The following is a 16,915-nucleotide window of genomic DNA, read 5'->3' as shown; positions in this document are numbered from 1 at the left end:
GAAACGCTTGGTTGAATTGAATGCAGGCAATCCTCGACTTACAAGAGTTTGTTTAGTGACCAAAGTTACCACGGCACTGAAAAAAAGTGACTTAGGGCCGTTTTCCACACTTAGGATTATTTCTACGATCACGTGATCAAAATTCAGATAGCAACGGCCCTTAGACTTATATACCGCTTCACAGCCCTCTCTAAGCGGTTTACAGAGCCGGCCTCTTGCCCTCAATCGATCTGGGTAACTCCTTTGACCAACCTCGGGAAGGATGGAAGGTCGAGTCAGCCTCGATCCGGTCAGGATCGAATTCCTGGCAGTAGGCAGACTTTCAGGTCTTGTGGGTCTTTTAAGAAGGGACAGGACAGCCATTGGTCTAGAATGGTATAGAGTCTCCTGCTTCAGTGGGGGTTGGACTAGAGGACCTCTAATGTCCCTCCCAGCTCTGTTGTTCTGTTAAAAGTAGCCTCGGACGGACATCCCGGGACCCCATCAGTTCTCGTGATCTCCTTGGTGGCTTGAATGTTTGGCCAAAACTTTTCTCCTCCAAGGAGGAGCCTCTTCCACACTGGACCTTTGGAGCCCAAGGCATGGGGGATGGACAGGAGAGGGATGGAGAGCCTCCTGGGGGCATTTGCCTGGCTCTCTGCTTGGCATCCCACAACGGAGGTGTTTTAAGGATGCGACAAGGGACGCTTCCCGCCCACATGCAGCAAAAGCAGATGCAGGAGGAGGAAGCGGGCACCTTCAGCCACTCCGAGAGGATTTCAGCCGTGTTTGACTTTGGCAGGAGGCTTCCCGTCCTTCCTTCTCCCCAGCTGGTGCTTCTAATGGGATTACACGGGGCTGCCACAACTCCCCCCACCCTCTAAGCCCCAAGCCCACCCACCTATAGACCCCCAATCACCTTTCAACTCTGGGGGTCGTCCTGGCCAGGAAAGAGGCGCTTTTCCCAAGGGGAGGGGTGGGGGGAGAGAGGGATGGAATTAAGAGCCAGGAAAAAAAGAAAGGAGCTTTTTAAACAGATAGAAGGGGAAGGGAAGGGGGGGGGGCGCAGCCTGGCATCTACAGCTACACACACACACACACACACACACACACACACACACACACACACACACACGTTCTGGGCAGCCATCCCTGGGAGCCAGCCAATGCGATGCGCAGCCCCCGTGTAGCAAACTTCTGCTCTGCCTCAGATCTTGCCTGCCTGCTTTCCCGCGGACGGACAGACGGACAGACGTACCTTTCCACGGGGATGAAAACAGGAGCTCGGCTCTTCCCGGGGAAAGTCCCCTAAACAGAGGGGAAGAGGACGGGGCCGAAGGAGGTGGGACAGAAACAGCCGAGCATCCCTTCCTCCTCCTTCGCCGGGACGACGATGAGAAGCTCCTGAGCTGTTGGTTTTTTCCCCAGCCGAGTCCGATTTCTCTAACAGCAGGAGGAGAAGGAAGAAGATCCAGGGCTGGCAGTCCCGGCGGCCGGAGACGGTGGTTGAACGGTTCAGCCGGTTGTCTGCAATGAATAGCAGCCTTTGATAAGGTCCCCGGTGCAAATGCCAATTCCGAAGCAGGGGAAAGGGGGGAGCGGGGAGAGAGAGAGAGAGAAAAAGAGAGAAAGAGAGAAAGAGAGAGAGAAAGGAAGAAATGGGATTGGGGGGGGGGAGGAAATCAATGCCAGGGAAGTCTTGGTTCAAGACCGACTTCTGATGAGTCACTGCAGCCCGAACAAAGATGGCAGATATACTGCACCCTGCAGATGGAGTGCTCAGACGATGCCCCACCAGCCACCGCTGCCAAAGAGTGCTGGTTCCTTTCTTTCTTTCTGCTTCACCCCCCCCCCCTCTTCCACCTTTTCACTTTTTTAGAACAGTGGGGGGGGGGGAGAGGAAGGAGGGGAATTTATGGTGCGGGTTTTGCATGTGAATTGCCTCTGCCCTCCTGCGCTGTGACTGCCCCCCCTGCCTCTCTCTAGGACACTTCGAGTGCCAGAGCACTTCCAAGTCTTTCAAGCAATCTGCAGTGCTGATGCAGCTTTTGGGTTAACCCCCTCGCGGACGGAGAGGAGCTGAGTGGAATTGAGCGGCTCCCTTTGGGCGAGCGGGACGAGACACCCAGGAGGAATTTTGTCTCCGGTGCGGGAAGCACAGAGGTGTACATGCAAAGCAGCAGTGAGAAGGAGAAGGAGAAAGAGAAGAGGAGGAGGAGAAGAAGGAGAAATAAAGGAGGAGGAGGAGGAAGATCTGCCAGAAATACCATTTGCCTGCAAACAAGAACTGGGGGAGCTCAGTTCATACAAAGACGAAGAAGTTAAAAACTCTGGGACTTTAGAATTAAAACAGCCAGGCACCTGCCACATAACACCCTGGACTTTGTAAGTGTCGATAAGCGAGAGAGAGAAAGGTCTGGATAGAGGATATGGCAGTTCCCGGAGACAGCAGAAGAGAAGAGAAAGAACCGGAGAAGAGGACAAAAGGCAAAGACTTTCACTTATAGAAATGGAACGACGGGGGCACAAGGAAGCCAGGACAGGAGCAGTGGTCACGGGCGCCTCGGCTGCAACTGCAAAACATCTGGAGCGCCACTTGAACGCTGTCATGGTCATTGACACAAAATCCCCATCGGTCAATTGCAGAAGGCGGCCTTGCTAGAAATAGCTTACATCCCGTGACGAGACCCCTAAAATCATATCACACGCCAACAGCTGCCTGTCCCAGGTGCTTGGGAAGCACCCGATAAGCAGCCCAAAACGCCAAATGTCCAGACCGTTTCAGCATCCCCCGTTTTTACTATTATTATTATTATTATTATTATTATTATAACATTTTCTGTTTTCTTTTTGCTAAACTGGCCTAAAATCTATTTCTGGGGCACCATCCTCACCGCTCACCCACTTCAAACTTTTGGGAGTTGTGACGGCAAAGTTTTGCTCGGTGTTCGAAAGTCCAGGCCGATCTCCTTCCTTGCAGGTGGAACTAGACGTCCCAAGACGCTGCAGGTGGCCGGTTCTGAGAGTTTGCAGACACAACCAGGCTTCCCCGTTAGGGAAGGGAGCTTTCCGGAATCCCAGAGGGATGTAGGAGAGCTTCTTTTCGTGTTAAGGCGGCCCTTCTTTGCTGTGGAAACTTTCTCCAGCAGCTGCATCCCGCTTGGCTCTTAATTTGGGCCGTGCGATCGGCGTGCCAGCCAGGGGGCGCCTGTGTCCCAATGCCATCTTTCTCCAAGACAGTCCTCTCCTTGTTCAGCTGGGAAACGCCGCCACCCGCCCCGGCCGGCTGCAGAAATGTGCCCCTTGGCACAACGCAAACTCTTCGGCCAGCCTTGCTTTGAGTGAAGGGGAGACTCCTCCCATAAATGAATTCTCTCGGGGGCCAAAACTTTGGGCGTCCCACGAGAAAAAAAAGCCCTCTGCCCTGGGGGACAGACGCCATGCAATTCTGCAGCCTGCTGTGCAATGCTGCCGTTTTAATCACTTCTCTGCCTTATGCTTGGTCTTCACCAATAAAATAAAAGGAGGTTTATTTGAGAAGAGGGGCCAATTGGGATCCAGAGTCATAAGGGGAACAGGTGCTGTGATTCCCCCACCCACCCCAAGCGCTGAGAGGTTGGGGAAACCTTCTCAAACCTGAAACCTGCCCCAGATGCCTGGACATCGACTCCCAAGATTTTTAGACGTGACAACATGACAATCATCGCTAAAAACTGAACGCTGCCTCCAGAGATCTGGACGTTGGCATTTCTCAGCTGGCATGAGAACCTTGCTGAGAATTCTGGGCACTGGTGACTCAACCTCTGGAGACTTAGAAGGAGGAGGTAGGGTTGAGGAGGGCTTGGTCCACCTTGTCCAACCTGGGGCCCTCCAGGCCGGGGGGCATTTCAACCGCCACGCCCCTCAGCCGGCACGGGTGGGATTCCATGATTCCATCTTATTTTGCTTACCTTGTTTGTATGAATTGTCTACCTAAGGTGAAGGCCAGCAGGCAGAGGAAGGGGCCTCTCTAACATCCGAATTCAAGGTTCAGGGGAAAGAGAAAAGGACGGCGCAGAACGAGAAAGAATGGAATCACGGCGTAAGGAGAAGCCCGTAAAAATAAAAATAGAAAGTCTCCAGGGATGGGAGAGCCAGAGGACCATCACTGGAGAGCATTGCGGAATCCCTCCTCGACAAATTATTCACTCTCCAAAGGGGGCAACGGCCCTTAAGGGGGCTTTCTTTCAAGGCAAACTCCGTCCTCTAGATTCCCCGAATCAAGTGGGGTTGGGGGCAGCATCCGAGAAGACCCCTTCCCACCTTTCGTCCTGCCCTCCTCAAAAGTGGAGCAGAATAACTCAAGCAAGAGATCCCACCTGCTCCGAATTTCTTCCCAAGCTCAGGGAAGGCGACGATACAAGACACACACACCCTCCTCCAAATTCCCGCAAGGGGACCCCTCCCCGTTTCTCCAGTCCTGCAGACCACCCCCCTCCCAATTTCAAGCCCCCCCCCAAGAGAGTTTTATCTCAAGCCCCCCTCCCCAATGACAGCCTTCTCCTCGATCCAGACTGAAGGGCGAGACGTAGCCCACCTTAGGTGCCCGGCGTAGGGAGAGGGGCGAAGGGGAAAGGCAGACACACTCACAAAGCCCTGGGAGAGAGAGGGAGAGAGAGAGAGAGAGAGAGATTCCTCCTCGCTTCGGCTGCCTGCTTGGGATGGAGGGCGGCCTGAGGCTCCTGGGCTTCTTCCCCCTCCCTCCCTCCCTCCTTCCCTCCAGCCACTTACTCTGTGAGTCAGCAGAAAGAGGAATGAGAAAACACAAGGAAGCTGCCTGGTCCTGATGCAACCGCATGGGGGGGTTTGAAACAAGAGAGAGGGAAGGAAAAGCCACATGAAAAGGCCCAGTGGGGAAGTAAGTGTGTGTGTGTGTGTGTGTGTGTGTCCCTGGGCCACCAGAGAACAAAGGCGAGGAGGGTCCAGATCCCTGCAGAAACCCTGCCCCCCCCCCCCCGCAGCCCCAGACCCCATTCTGGAAAGCAGAATTAGAATTAAAAAGTTGGGAGGGACCATGGAGGTCTTCTAGTCCAACCCCCCACTGCCCAAGGAAAAGACGTGGTATAATATAACCGGGGTGGGGTGGGGGGGTTGTCTCCAGTCTTTGAAGACTTGTGGCTCTCAACTTCCAGAATTCCCCAGCCAGCTGGGGTTGAAATCTTAAAACGGGAGGTTGGAGACCAAAACTTGCCACCACCGTTCCGTGTCTCCTGACATCGCTCCCGTCACCGGAGATGGAATTAACGAGATGCTCCTATCAATTTCTTTCAAACAGCGGAAGAGAAATCCAACTATGGAGAGCGCTCAAAGGCTGCCCAGATGTTCAGTCTCTTTCTCTTGGCTCTCGTCTGCTGCCTTCCAGATGTTCCAAGAGAGACAGCATTCTACGAGCTTTGCACCCTTCCAGATGTTGGGTTTTTTTTTTTGTGGAGAGTATAAGGCCTCCCTTTCTAGCCAATAGGAGCAAAGGCTGTGGATTTTGGGAGCTGGAGTCCTGTCACTTATGGAAGGCTGGGGGGGGGGGGTGAATGGACAAAAAAAGGGAGCAAAGGTGGAAAGACAGGGGACCCCGAGGAGACCCTAAATTAGGAGAAGATATCTGGAAATTCTCCTCCAGACTCTGCTTATATCTCCATCTCTGGATAAGATGTCTAAGGATTGCAATTCCCAGAATTCCTCCGGCTAGCTGGGCAACATCTGGAGGGCACCAGGCTGGGAAAACTCTTCCAGAACACAGGTCCTCTCAATATGGCAGACCACCAGACGTTGCATTTTGTTGTTTCGAGGCGCCCCTTTGCCTAGAGTTTCCCTATTCTTCCTTGAGCGCTTTCGATGTGTCATTGTGGGTTTCAGATCCTTAATTTCATAGGATTTCTTCAGCAATGTTTGTGCTGTGGCTTCTGAGACGGACAATCGGACGGGGTCCGTTGGCAAGAGGAGCACCCAGCTACTGAGCTTCTATCAGTTGATGGGATTTTATGATTTGCCCAGAATTGGTAACTCTGGAAGTACAAATAGAATAGAATAACTGAGTTGGAAAGGACCTTGGAGGTCTTCTAGTCCAACCCCCTGCCTAGGCAGGAAACCCTACACCACTTCAGACAAATGGACATCCAACATCTTCTTAAAGACTTCCAGTGTTGGAGCATTCACAATTTCTGGAAGGAAGTTGTTCCACTGATTCATTGTTCTAATTGTCAGGAAATTTCTCCTTAGTTCTAAGTTGCTTCTCTCCTTGATGAGTTTCCACCCGTTGCTTCTTCTCCTGCCCTCAGGTGCTTTGGAGAATAGCTTGACTCCCTCTTCTTTGTGGAAACCCCTTAGATATTGGAAGACTGCTATCATGTCTCCCCTGGTCCTAACAACAACAACAAAAGAAGACACCAGTTCTGGTTGCACCCAACTTTCCTTCAAGATGGAGAGTTTGAAGCCACTAACTTCTCAGGTCCAGGTGATTTTCCCAGGATCCTTTCCAACCATCTGTCTTGTTTTAAAAGCTCCTCTTTGGCATCATGGTGTAAACAACACAGGGTTTCAAAGGGTCGTCCCCCACCCCCCCATTCTGGCTAGCTCTTGACCCGTGTCCTTCCAGATAAAGGAAGAGTTCTCCTCTCTGGTGGGATCACACAACCAATGATTAGAAGGAAAAGTTCCCCAGCAATCATGCAAGGGTTGAAGTTTAAATGTTCTCCATCCCATCAAGTCAAACAAACACAGTAAAATATGTTTCAAATACAACCAAAATAAACGAAAGACTTTAAAAAAAAAGAACAACGAAAGTGTATCGTATAAGGCTCCCTTCTGGCATGAGATTTCCCCGGGGCCAATTGACAGCCTTGAAGGCCACATCCAGAGAGAAGGTGAAATAAAAAACGCAGCAAAAGCACAAATAAAAGGGAACCAGCCAGGCTATTGACTTAGGTATGTTATCTTTATATAAAACTCTCTCCTGCCCGTCTAATGCAGATGTATCTCCCAGGGATTACATAAGCTAATCAAATGCATTTAGGCCAGAGCAGAAATCTCGTTACGAAGACATTTTAAGGAGGGGGGGGGGGGACACAACCGCCAACCTTTTCTTGGCATGGCTTGCTGCGAATTCTCCCCCTGCCGGGCACCCAACAAGCATCTTCGGCCCCACGAGTCCCTCAACTTTGCCCACCTGGAAAATTGGAGCATTGCAGCAATCATAAAAGTTATTTACAACCAGGCCTCGCATTTACGACCGTTGTGGTGTTCCCCACAGGCACGTCGATCAAAATGATTGGCACTGTCCCAGGGTCATGTGACTTTCCCAGCCGCTTTCCAACATGCTGAGTCAAGGGGGGGAATGTGTATTCTCTTAACAACTCCGTGATTCGCTTAACAACCGTGGGCAAACAAGACTGTCCCTCTTGACTTACTTAACAACCCCATTGCTTAGCAACGGAAATTCTGCTCCCCGCTGCGGACGTACGTCAAGGACCCCTTGCAATCTTTTACCTTTATATTTGCAAACTCCCATCCAATGTTATTGGGATTCCTGTCTCGGAGTCAATTCTACGTAAACTTTGTCAGTTTTCTCTCCCAGCTATGCTGAAGAGATTTTTGCTGACCGGAGAACGGAGGCCAGGGTAATACTTTTATTTTCTTTAGTGGAGGTAAAAGAGAAGATTGCCGCTCGTCTGTCCATTACTCACCTGGCTGGAAAGCCCAGCAGGTGGGGGGGGGGGGGGAAAGAATTAATAAAATAAAAATTGCAATGCACAAACAAGCATTTCCAAAACAGCCAAAGGGGGCTGAGCCCACCAGGCCGTTTGCTTAAAGACAGAGGAGATAACATAACTCATTCATCTTTAATATTCATAGCCGGGTGGATTTGCATATTGTGCCATAAATAGTCGAAGCCGAGGTGAAATATGAGGTGCCCCACTTGCATTCCTAATTCTGCCTAAAATCAAACGTTCTTTATCTCTTAGATGGGGGTCGTGATTTATGCCCCTTTGTCTCGCAATGGTGGGATTCTTCCTTCCTCCCTCCTGAGGCTTCCTCACCTGCGCAGGAAATGAATCCACACCGGGGGGGGGCAGCTCCCTTCCTGGAACTCCACCCTTCTCCAGGATTTAATTTGGGAAATTACAGGGATCTGCACGAATCCCACCAAAAGCTGTGGTCCCTTAAACCAGTGTTTTTCAACCTTGGCGACTTTAAGTCCTGTAGACTTCAACTCCCAGAATCCCCCAGCCAGCATAGCTGGCTGGGGAATTCTGGGAGTTAAAGTCTACAGGACTTAAAGTCGCCAAGGTTGAAAAACACTGCCTTAAACAACAGGTAGTCCTCGACGTACGACTACAACGGAGACCAAACTTGCTAACTCAGACATATTTTAGGTGAACGTATCCTCATTTTATGACCTTCCTGGCCACCCTTGTTAAACGAATCCCTGCAGTGGTTAGTCACCTGGTTGTTAAGTGAATCTGCCTTCCCCTTTGCAAAAGGGGATCACGTGATTCCCCGCCCCCACCCCAGGGCACCGCAACCGTCATAAATACGAGTCTGTTGGCAAGCATCTGAATTTTGACCAGGAGACTGTTGGGGATTCCGCCGTGTTTTTAAGTGTGAAAAATGGTCCTTAAGTCACTTTTTCCGGTGCCGTCGCAAGTTCAAACGGTCACTAAATGAACTGCTGTAAGTTGGGAGGCAACCTGTAGATCCGCGAAGAATGTACAGAAAAAAATACTTTGTCCAATTGGATAAAGGTGGTGGAAAGGATAACAGAGGAATTTGGACCATAGGAAATGTCACCATGGGACCCATGGTGCACTATTTGCTAAGCCTAGGTAGCCCTTGGCTTACAACTCCTCGTTTAGTAACCGTTTCGAAGTTATGACGTGGCTGAAAAAAGTAACTTACAATTGGGTCTTCGCACTCACAACCACGGCAGTATCACGTAATCGCAAAATGGGAGCCTGCAACCGGAGCGTTTTGCGACTTTCCCAGCCGACGGACACAGCCCATGGAGGGAGCCGGGTTCACTTAGCAACCGCAGCAAAAGAAGAAAAAAAAGGTCGTAATTGCAGGCAACTCTTGATGCTCTTCTGTTGCGAGCAGCCAACGGACGGAGGAATCAGAAAAGAAAGATTTAGCTCCGGCGAGCATCCTGCCTTCCTTCGCGGTCTTTACACTCCCGGGCGGCTTGCGGAGAAAGGAATTCCCGCCGGGCCAATGAACCTCACCAGCATCCAGGGACAAAGGAAAGGAAGTCGTCACCCCCGCCCCCCCCGCCCCCCTGGCTGGTTTTGGCTTTGTTCGGACGCACTTGCCAGCAAGGGAAATGCCGATTGTGTTGCAAGAATCCTTTGGGCCGCGGAGGAGCTCTTGAACCACAAAAGTCACATTTCTCCAAAGCTCTTTTGCAACAGACAAGAAGGGGGTCTTGTGGGGTTAAAGTGGTGTTTCTCAACCTCGCAACTCTATGATGGGAGGACTTCAACTCCCAGAGTTCCCCCACAGCCAGCTGGGGAATCCTGGGAGTTGAGGTCCACCTGCCTTAAAGATGCTGAGCCGGAGCAATACAGGTAGTTCTCCACTTAACAAGGGTTTGTTTACTAAATTCACCGTTCCAACGGCACAGGAAAGACATGCCTTAGGACCGTTTTTCACACTTTACGACCGCTGCAACATCCCCACAGTCCACGTGGATACAATTCAGGCACACTTGACCAGTGAGTCATATTTATGACGGTTGCAGGGTCCCGGGGTCCCCTTTTGCGACCTTCTGAGAAGCAAATTTAATAGGGAGTTCAGATTCGCTTAACAACCGCCTGACTAAATGAACAACTGCAGCGACTCACTTAACAACTGGGTCAAGAAAGGTCGTAAAACGGGGCGAAGATCACTTAAACGTCTCACTCAGCAACATAAATTTTGGGCTCAATTGTGGTCCTATGTCGAGGAACAACATGTAATCTGCGGAATAGCTTTCCTCCGGAACGTGGGAATGCTGGAGGTTTTTAAGAAGAGACTGGAAAATCATTTGTCTGATATGGTCTAGGATTTCCTGCTTAAGCAGGGGGTTGGACTAGAAGACCTCCAAGGTCCCAACTCTTTGTTATTCTATATTCCGCATGAATAAATCATCCAAGATGTATGGATAAGTTTTAGAGAAGATTAACCTTCAAAGACTCTTTGGGCATAGATCTGCTTGAAATGGTACCTCTTCCCTTCTCTTAAAATGAGTCCTTGTTTTTTCTCTCTCTTGCTTTTGATGATCAAATAATTGGTACTGAACCGTTTTCCTTCCATTTTTTAAAAAGTTTAGGGTGGGAAAGGCCTAACAAGGCTCCAGACATCTTGGAGGCATCGGACAAATCACTGCCAAGGCAGAACTTATTTATTCATGGATTTAACATATTAAATATTAATTTATACCCTGACTTTTATCTCTCTCTCTCTCTCTCTCATTTTTGCCTAATTCACTGTGGGCACCAGAGTCAATGACCGCCTACTTCTGGAAAACCCTCCTGAGCAAATAGCTTGTTTTTGTTTTTAAAAAAGAGAGTTTCCCCCTTTTTGGCTTTCAATGGGAAGATTTTTTTTCTTACTGTGGGTGCTTTGCTTGAAATTGATTTTTGATTTTTATGAACTGGCTGCCTTGATATCGAGTTATCTGCTTCCTGCTTCAAGCACTCGTGGGATTGTTGCTGCCTTCAAAACAGAGATGAATAATATGAGGCATGGAAAAAATTGCTCTTTTTGAATTGTCGTTCTTGTCCCTGCCTTCACGGGTAACGTATCCTGTGTTAACTCTCAGCCAATTTTGTTCCTTCTTGCTATGGTTGATCTGCTCTTCCAAATCCTTCCTCAAGGTTAACCTTCGCGAGTCCATGTTCCCTTTGGGTTGGGGACAGGTGCCTTGGGAAGGTAAAATCTTGATGCTTCCTTGTTACTTCCAAACTCGTAAATAAACGCCATAAATATGAGTCAGGTGCTAAGCCACTGAGTCTTGATCCCATGAGCAAAGGGATACTGCAACGGTCATAAGTGTGGAAAGCAGTCATAAGTCACTTTTTTCAGCGCTGCTGTAACTTTTGAGTGGTCACTGAATGAACATTCGTAAGTGGAGAACTACCTGTAAAGTTGCAACCTACAGCCGTGTGAGTGTTATGAAGCCGCAGCTGCTCCGGGCACCGAGGTGGCATAAGAAAGCGGTTTCTGTTAAGTCTTAAAAAATTGATTGCATCTCTTCTCCGTGACTTGAGAAAACACATGCCGTTTGAAAATAAGGGTGTAAGGTTGAGCTGAGGCTGCCCACATCTGCAACATCTGGAGACTGTCCTTAGCCTCGGCCAACTGCCCAAGGTCCTTGTGTCTGGGGCAAGTCCTCCCCAACCCAACCTCCGCTCTTCAGCTAGAAGAGAGATTCTCCCTTTTAAGGAGGGTGGTTTTATGATGATTTTTTTAAAAAATCTTGATATTATTCTTGGTGGCAACAGCTGCTTATATAACGTAGCCGATGGTGAGATGCTTGTTAAGAGTGTTTCAGTTACAAAGTCTATTTCTGGAGGCCATACACAGTTTCTCGCAAACTCAGAGGAGACGTTAGAACATTTATGGGTGCCATAAATTGTAAAGTGAAGGGGGGGGGGGGAACCTGCTAAATTGCTCCATTTACCCTTTTTAGCCAATTTGATAATGTTTGTGGGGAGCTTTCAATCCCTGTAGGTATTTAGGCAAGGAGTTAAGAAGGCTAGGAGCAAATCTGTGACCCTGGGGGGAAGGAAGGAAGGAAGGAAGGAAGGAAGGAAGGAAGGAAGGAAGGAAGGAAGGAAGGAAGGAAGGAAGGAAGAATGGAAGGATATTATTTCTCAGATGAAGATGAAGAAGAAGAAGAAGAAGAATGAAAGAAAGAAAATTCTTCAATTCTCTTCTGAGGCAAGGAAGAAAAGGAAGAAAGAGAGAAAGAAGAAGGAAGCCAAAAGAAAGAAAGAAACAAGGAAGGAAGGTTATTCTTTCTCTGATGAGGAAGAAGAGGAGGAAGAAAGAAAGAGAGAAAAAAGAAAGAATGAAAGAAAAAGATAAATTCTTCAATCCTCTTTCTGAGGCAAGGAGGAAAAGAGAGGAAGAAGAAAGAAAGAAAGAAAGAAAGAAAGAAAGAAAGAAAGAAAGAAAGAAAGAAAGAATATTCTTTCTCAGTTGAGGGAGAGGAAGAGGAAGAAGAAAGAAAGAAACAAAAGATGAAAGAAAAAAGGAAGGAAGGAAGAGAGGGAGGGAGGAAGAATATTCTTTCTCAGTTGAGTTAGAGGAAGAAAGAAAGAAAAAAGAAAGAAAGAAAAGAAAAATCTTCAATCCCTCTTTTCTGAGGTGAGGAGGAACAGAAAGAGAGAAGAAGAAAGAAAGAAAGAAAGAAAGAAAGAAAGAAAGAAAGAAAGAAAGAAAGAAAGAAAGAAAGAAAGAAAGAAAGAAAGAAAGAAAGAAAGAAAAGGCCAGCCAGCCTGAATGGCACAAACTGGCCTCACTCTCTTTCCAACCTGCTCTTTTTCTATAAAGCTTTTAAAGCCAGCAAACCTTCCAAGGATGCCCATGTGGGCATCTGACTCCACTCTCTCTCAGGGCCCCCTTTGCCAGGGCGAGAAGAAGCGCTGGCAACCCCCCCCCCCCCCCGTGGCCCAATGCGGAGGAGGAGGAGGAGGAGGAGGAGGAGGAGGAGGAGGAGGAGGAGGAGGAGGAGGAGGAGAAGATGCCTCTCCTTCTTCCCACAGCCCATCCCTGCAGGACCACTTGGCGTTATCCTGGCAGAGGCTAGGAGCCCCTTCCTCCCAACTCCCCACCACCCCACCCGGAAATTAAGAAATGATTACAAGACCAGGCAGCTCATGTTGCTTAGTCACGGGCTATTTTCAGATTAGTTAATCATAAAACAATGCAAGGAACAAACAGGAGAAGAGTCCGTTTAGCAATGATTCACTGCAAGGGTGAAGAACTTTTGGGAAGGGGGGGGCGGGTGGGGGCTGAAGATGGGAAGAGATGGGTTTTGTTTGTTTTAATGGCAGGACTGGGGGCCACACTCCCCAAAGCGCAGGTGCCAGGAAATGCCCCAGGACTGCATTCAAACCTCCTGAACTAAATGCACCTGGGAAAGTACGGCATCCTTCCCTTGGTCCTCCAGGGAAAGAGTCAAGGCAAAGGAGACGCAGGTAGAAGAAGAACATGGTGGCTTCAAAATCTAAGGGACTGGTTTGGACAAAACCCAGCAGCGCTTTTGCATGCAGCTGTTGACAAAATAGGATCGGCAAGGTCCAATGGCGGATATGGAAGAAGGTGAAGGAGAAGAAGAAAAAGAAAGAGGAGGAGGAGAGGGAGGAGAAGAAGAAGGAGGAGGAGGAGGAGGAGGAGGAGATGAAAAAGGAGGAGGAGGAGAAAAGGAAGAAGGAGGAGGAGTCTCTTCTTGAAAATCTCCAGTGATGGAACACCTACAACTTCTAGTGGCAAGCCGTTCCACTGGCTAATTGTCCTCGCTGTTAGGAAGCTACGATGACACTGGGGGGGGGGGGGGAAACCAACATAGTTTTTGCACTTAGAACCATCACCAGATACAAATCACGGAAATGTTGCGATGGTTGTAAGTGCGAGGACTGGTCATGTTGCATCTTTCACCACCCCTGTAACTTTGGAACAGTTGCTAAACAGATGGTCGTGAGCTGAGGACTATGTGTACAGGCAGTCCTCACCTTACAACATTTTTTTCGTTTTCGGCCCAGGGATTGTGGTCATAAATTGAGGACCGCTGGGACTTGTTTTACCCAATGTGCCGGGCTTCATCTCGTCCCAAGTAAAGTGAGAAAATTCTGACTTAAATTCCGGAGTTCTGTTTGTTACCTAAAGGAAGCGACAAAAGCGATCTGGGGCGAGATGAACTGATTTAATTCAATTTAAGCAGCCATTTAAAAGTAATAAGAAGCCGGCAACCCTGCACCGTGTCCCTTTGGCACATCACTTCCGAAGGGGGAAGCTTGCTTTTATCCAAGACTGCTTCAAACTGCATGGCTGCAATTCATTTTCCAGACACCTTTTATTGCAAAGGCTCACAAATTAAACGGAAGAAGTTGGAATAATCATGTCGCCTGCCTGAAATTTACATAACCAATTGACATGCCGCTTTGGAGCAGCCGGTGGGGGAGGGAGCCCATTTGAAATGTATGCAAATAGGATTTTAACCCTTCCCTGGGTCAGGGAAGCAAAGGTAATTGCTCAATCTTACAAAGGCAAAGCACTTCGCACCCCCCCCTGGCAATGCCCGGAGGAGAAAAAATCAGGGGGGATTAGTTACTATCATTTATTTGTTTAATTCTATTTTCGCACCCCGCCACCATGACTCCAAGCCAAATCTGAGTGGCTCAAAATATTAAAGAAAAAAACCCCAAAACAAAAATATAATGTGATAGATAAGAATACACTAAGGAAAAAATGGAAAGGCCAAATACAGGAAAACTAAAACTGAAACATTTAACAAAGGATTACCCACAGTGAAATATGCAATAAATAAATAAATAAATATATTCAAGATAGATGGATGGATGGATGGATGGATGGATGGATGGATGGATGGATGGATGGATAGATAGATAGATAGATAGATAGATAGATAGATAGATAGATAGATAGATAGATAGATAGATAGATAATCTCCTTGTGGTGTCCCATCCAAGCAAAATCAGATCTGACCTACTTGGGCTTTTGAGAATAAGGTTGGCTCGGTACTGCCACTTACTGTGGCTTCAAAGGAACTAGCTTGAGAAGTCCCATCATTCTCCAAACATGGTCAACTTCAACGACCATCATCCCTAGCCAAGAAATCAAAAGGGCCTCCTCATCTATTGTCCTTTCAGGGGATACGTTTCCATCTGTTACTTCTTCTCCTGCCTTCAGTGCTCTGTAGAATAGTTTCGACCCCCTCAGATATTGGAAGACCGCTCTCCTGTCTCCCCTAGTCCTTCTTTTCATCAAACTGGACCTACCCAATTCCTGCAACCGTTCGTCATAAAACTTTAGTCTCCAGCTGCCTAATCATCTTGATTGCTCTTCTCTGGACTCTTTCCAGAATCTCAGCATCTTTTTTATTCTATTGTGGTGAGCAGAAGTGGAGAAAGAGTAGAGGTGGACAAGAGACGGAAGTTCTGAAGGTCCAAGTTAGGCAGGCCCTCTTGGAGAAATATCTACCTAGGTGGTTGATAAGGTTTGATGGAGCCTAAGGTTTAATTGTGGATTTGGAGACTATGACTAAAAATAGCGTGGACTGCAAGGAGGAGGAGGAGGAGGAGGAGGAGGAGGAGGAGGAGGAGGAGGAGGAGGAGGAGGAGGAGGAGGAGGAGGAGGAATCCATCCTAAACCAAATCAAGGCTGATGCCTCCCTTGAGGCCCTCATCAGCAGGCACAAACTCACAGACTTTGGGCATGCGATGTGAGCAGATGGGAGATTATGAAGATGATGGTGCCTGCTGCAGAGGTGAAGGGAGGAAGGGAAAGGTGAGGGAGGGAAGAGCCGCTTCTGACTACTTAGTGGCAAAAGCAGACAGGTAGCCCTCAATTTACAACAAAGAGCAACAAAGATGATTAGCGGACTGGAGACTAAAACATATGAAGAACGGTTGCAGGAACTAAGTATGTCTAGCTTAAGAGAAAGAAGGACCAGGGGAGACATGATAGCAGTGTTTCAATATCTCTGGGGTTGCCCCAAAGAAGACGGAGTCAAGCTATTCTCCAAGGCACCTGAAGGTAGAACAAGAAGCAATGGGTGGAAACTAATCAAGGAGAGAAGCAACTTAGAACTGAGGAGAAACTTCCTGAACAGTGAGAACAATTAATCAGTGGAGCAGAAGTTGCCTCCAGAAGTTGTGAATGCTCCAACACTGGAAGTCTTTAAGAAGATGTTGGATAGCCATCTGTCTGGAACGGTATAGGGTTTCCTGCCTAGGCAGTGGGTTGGACTAGAAGACCTCCAAGGTCCCTTCCAACTCTACTATTGTATTGTACAAGCACAATTGGGAGCAGGACTTCCATTGCTACGTAAGGAAGGCCCAATTCTACGAACCGTTTTGCCGGAGTCGTTAAGCAAATCAGCGTGGTAATTTGGAACAACGGTTTCGTCGGTCCAAGGCTGCCGGTGGTTACCCAGAATTGAGACAGACCTTTGGTCTTCATTTTGGGCAGGGGTCTCTCTAACCTTGGCAACTTTAAGCCCGGCGGACTTCAACTCCCAGTTGGCTGGAGAATTCTGGGAGCTGAAGTCCACCGAGCTTAAAGTTGCCAAGGTTGGAGAGACCTGATTTAGGGAATGCCTCCTCCTGCAAGCCGGAAGAAACAAACACATAGAGAGAGAGAGAGAGGCACCAAATTTGGGGGTTTCACACCTGCAGGTACTCCTCGGCTTGCAGCCATTGGTTCAGTGACGGCTCGAAGTTACGGCGGCCCTATAAAAAAAATGGGAAGCCGGATTCCCTTAACGACCGTGCGACTTAAGTTAAACAACTGCAGCGATTGGGCTCAGTTGCGGTCGTACGTCAAGGACTCCCTGCAGACACTCCAATAGAGTAGTCGGCTGTGACAAAAGAGATTAATGAAAACCGCAGCGTGAACTTGCAGTGTGTGTGTGTGTGTGTGTGTGTGTGTGTGTGTGTGTGTGTGTGTGATGAGCCTCGGCTCCACTCCCTCCCCCCCAGTTCTTTCGGAGGCAACCCATTTTCTTCCCCGTGTAAAACACTGCAGAAATAATTGCGCAGAACCGTTAGGCAAAATTGCACAGGGAGGAGGAAAGAGCTGTTTTTCTGCTTACTTGCACAATTCGTCCCTTTCAACTATTCCTCCTCTTCCCCCCCCCTTTGACTCTAGCTGAGAAAACACACACACACACACACACAAC

The 16,915-nt window shown here is 48.6% G+C and overlaps 1 protein-coding gene across 9 annotated transcripts in view; it reads right to left on the bottom strand.

Annotated features, from left to right (window-relative positions):
* Positions 1 to 16,915, bottom strand: part of LOC309399436 (transmembrane protein 250-like) — a 49,755-nt gene that overhangs the window by 10,653 nt on the left and 22,187 nt on the right. For 3 of the 9 annotated variants that reach the window (XM_081967256.1, XM_081967253.1, XM_081967260.1), the window contains exon 3: positions 1,238 to 1,506. The exons of 2 other annotated variants lie outside the window; for them this stretch is intronic. The gene's annotated coding sequence lies outside the window, so the exon portion shown is untranslated. Of the gene's footprint in view, positions 1 to 1,237; positions 1,507 to 3,929; positions 4,006 to 4,555; positions 4,685 to 4,749; positions 4,875 to 16,915 lie in introns of those variants that run through there. 4 more of the 9 variants (XM_081967257.1, XM_081967258.1, XM_081967255.1 and 1 more) reach the window with 4 other exon arrangements.

This window comes from Natrix helvetica (assembly GCF_964273705.1).
Source record: "Natrix helvetica genome assembly, chromosome: 15".
Classification (NCBI taxonomy): Eukaryota; Metazoa; Chordata; class Lepidosauria; order Squamata; family Natricidae; genus Natrix; species Natrix helvetica.
The sequence above is the reverse complement of the archived record's forward strand: the minus strand, read 5'-3'. Positions and strand labels throughout refer to the sequence as shown.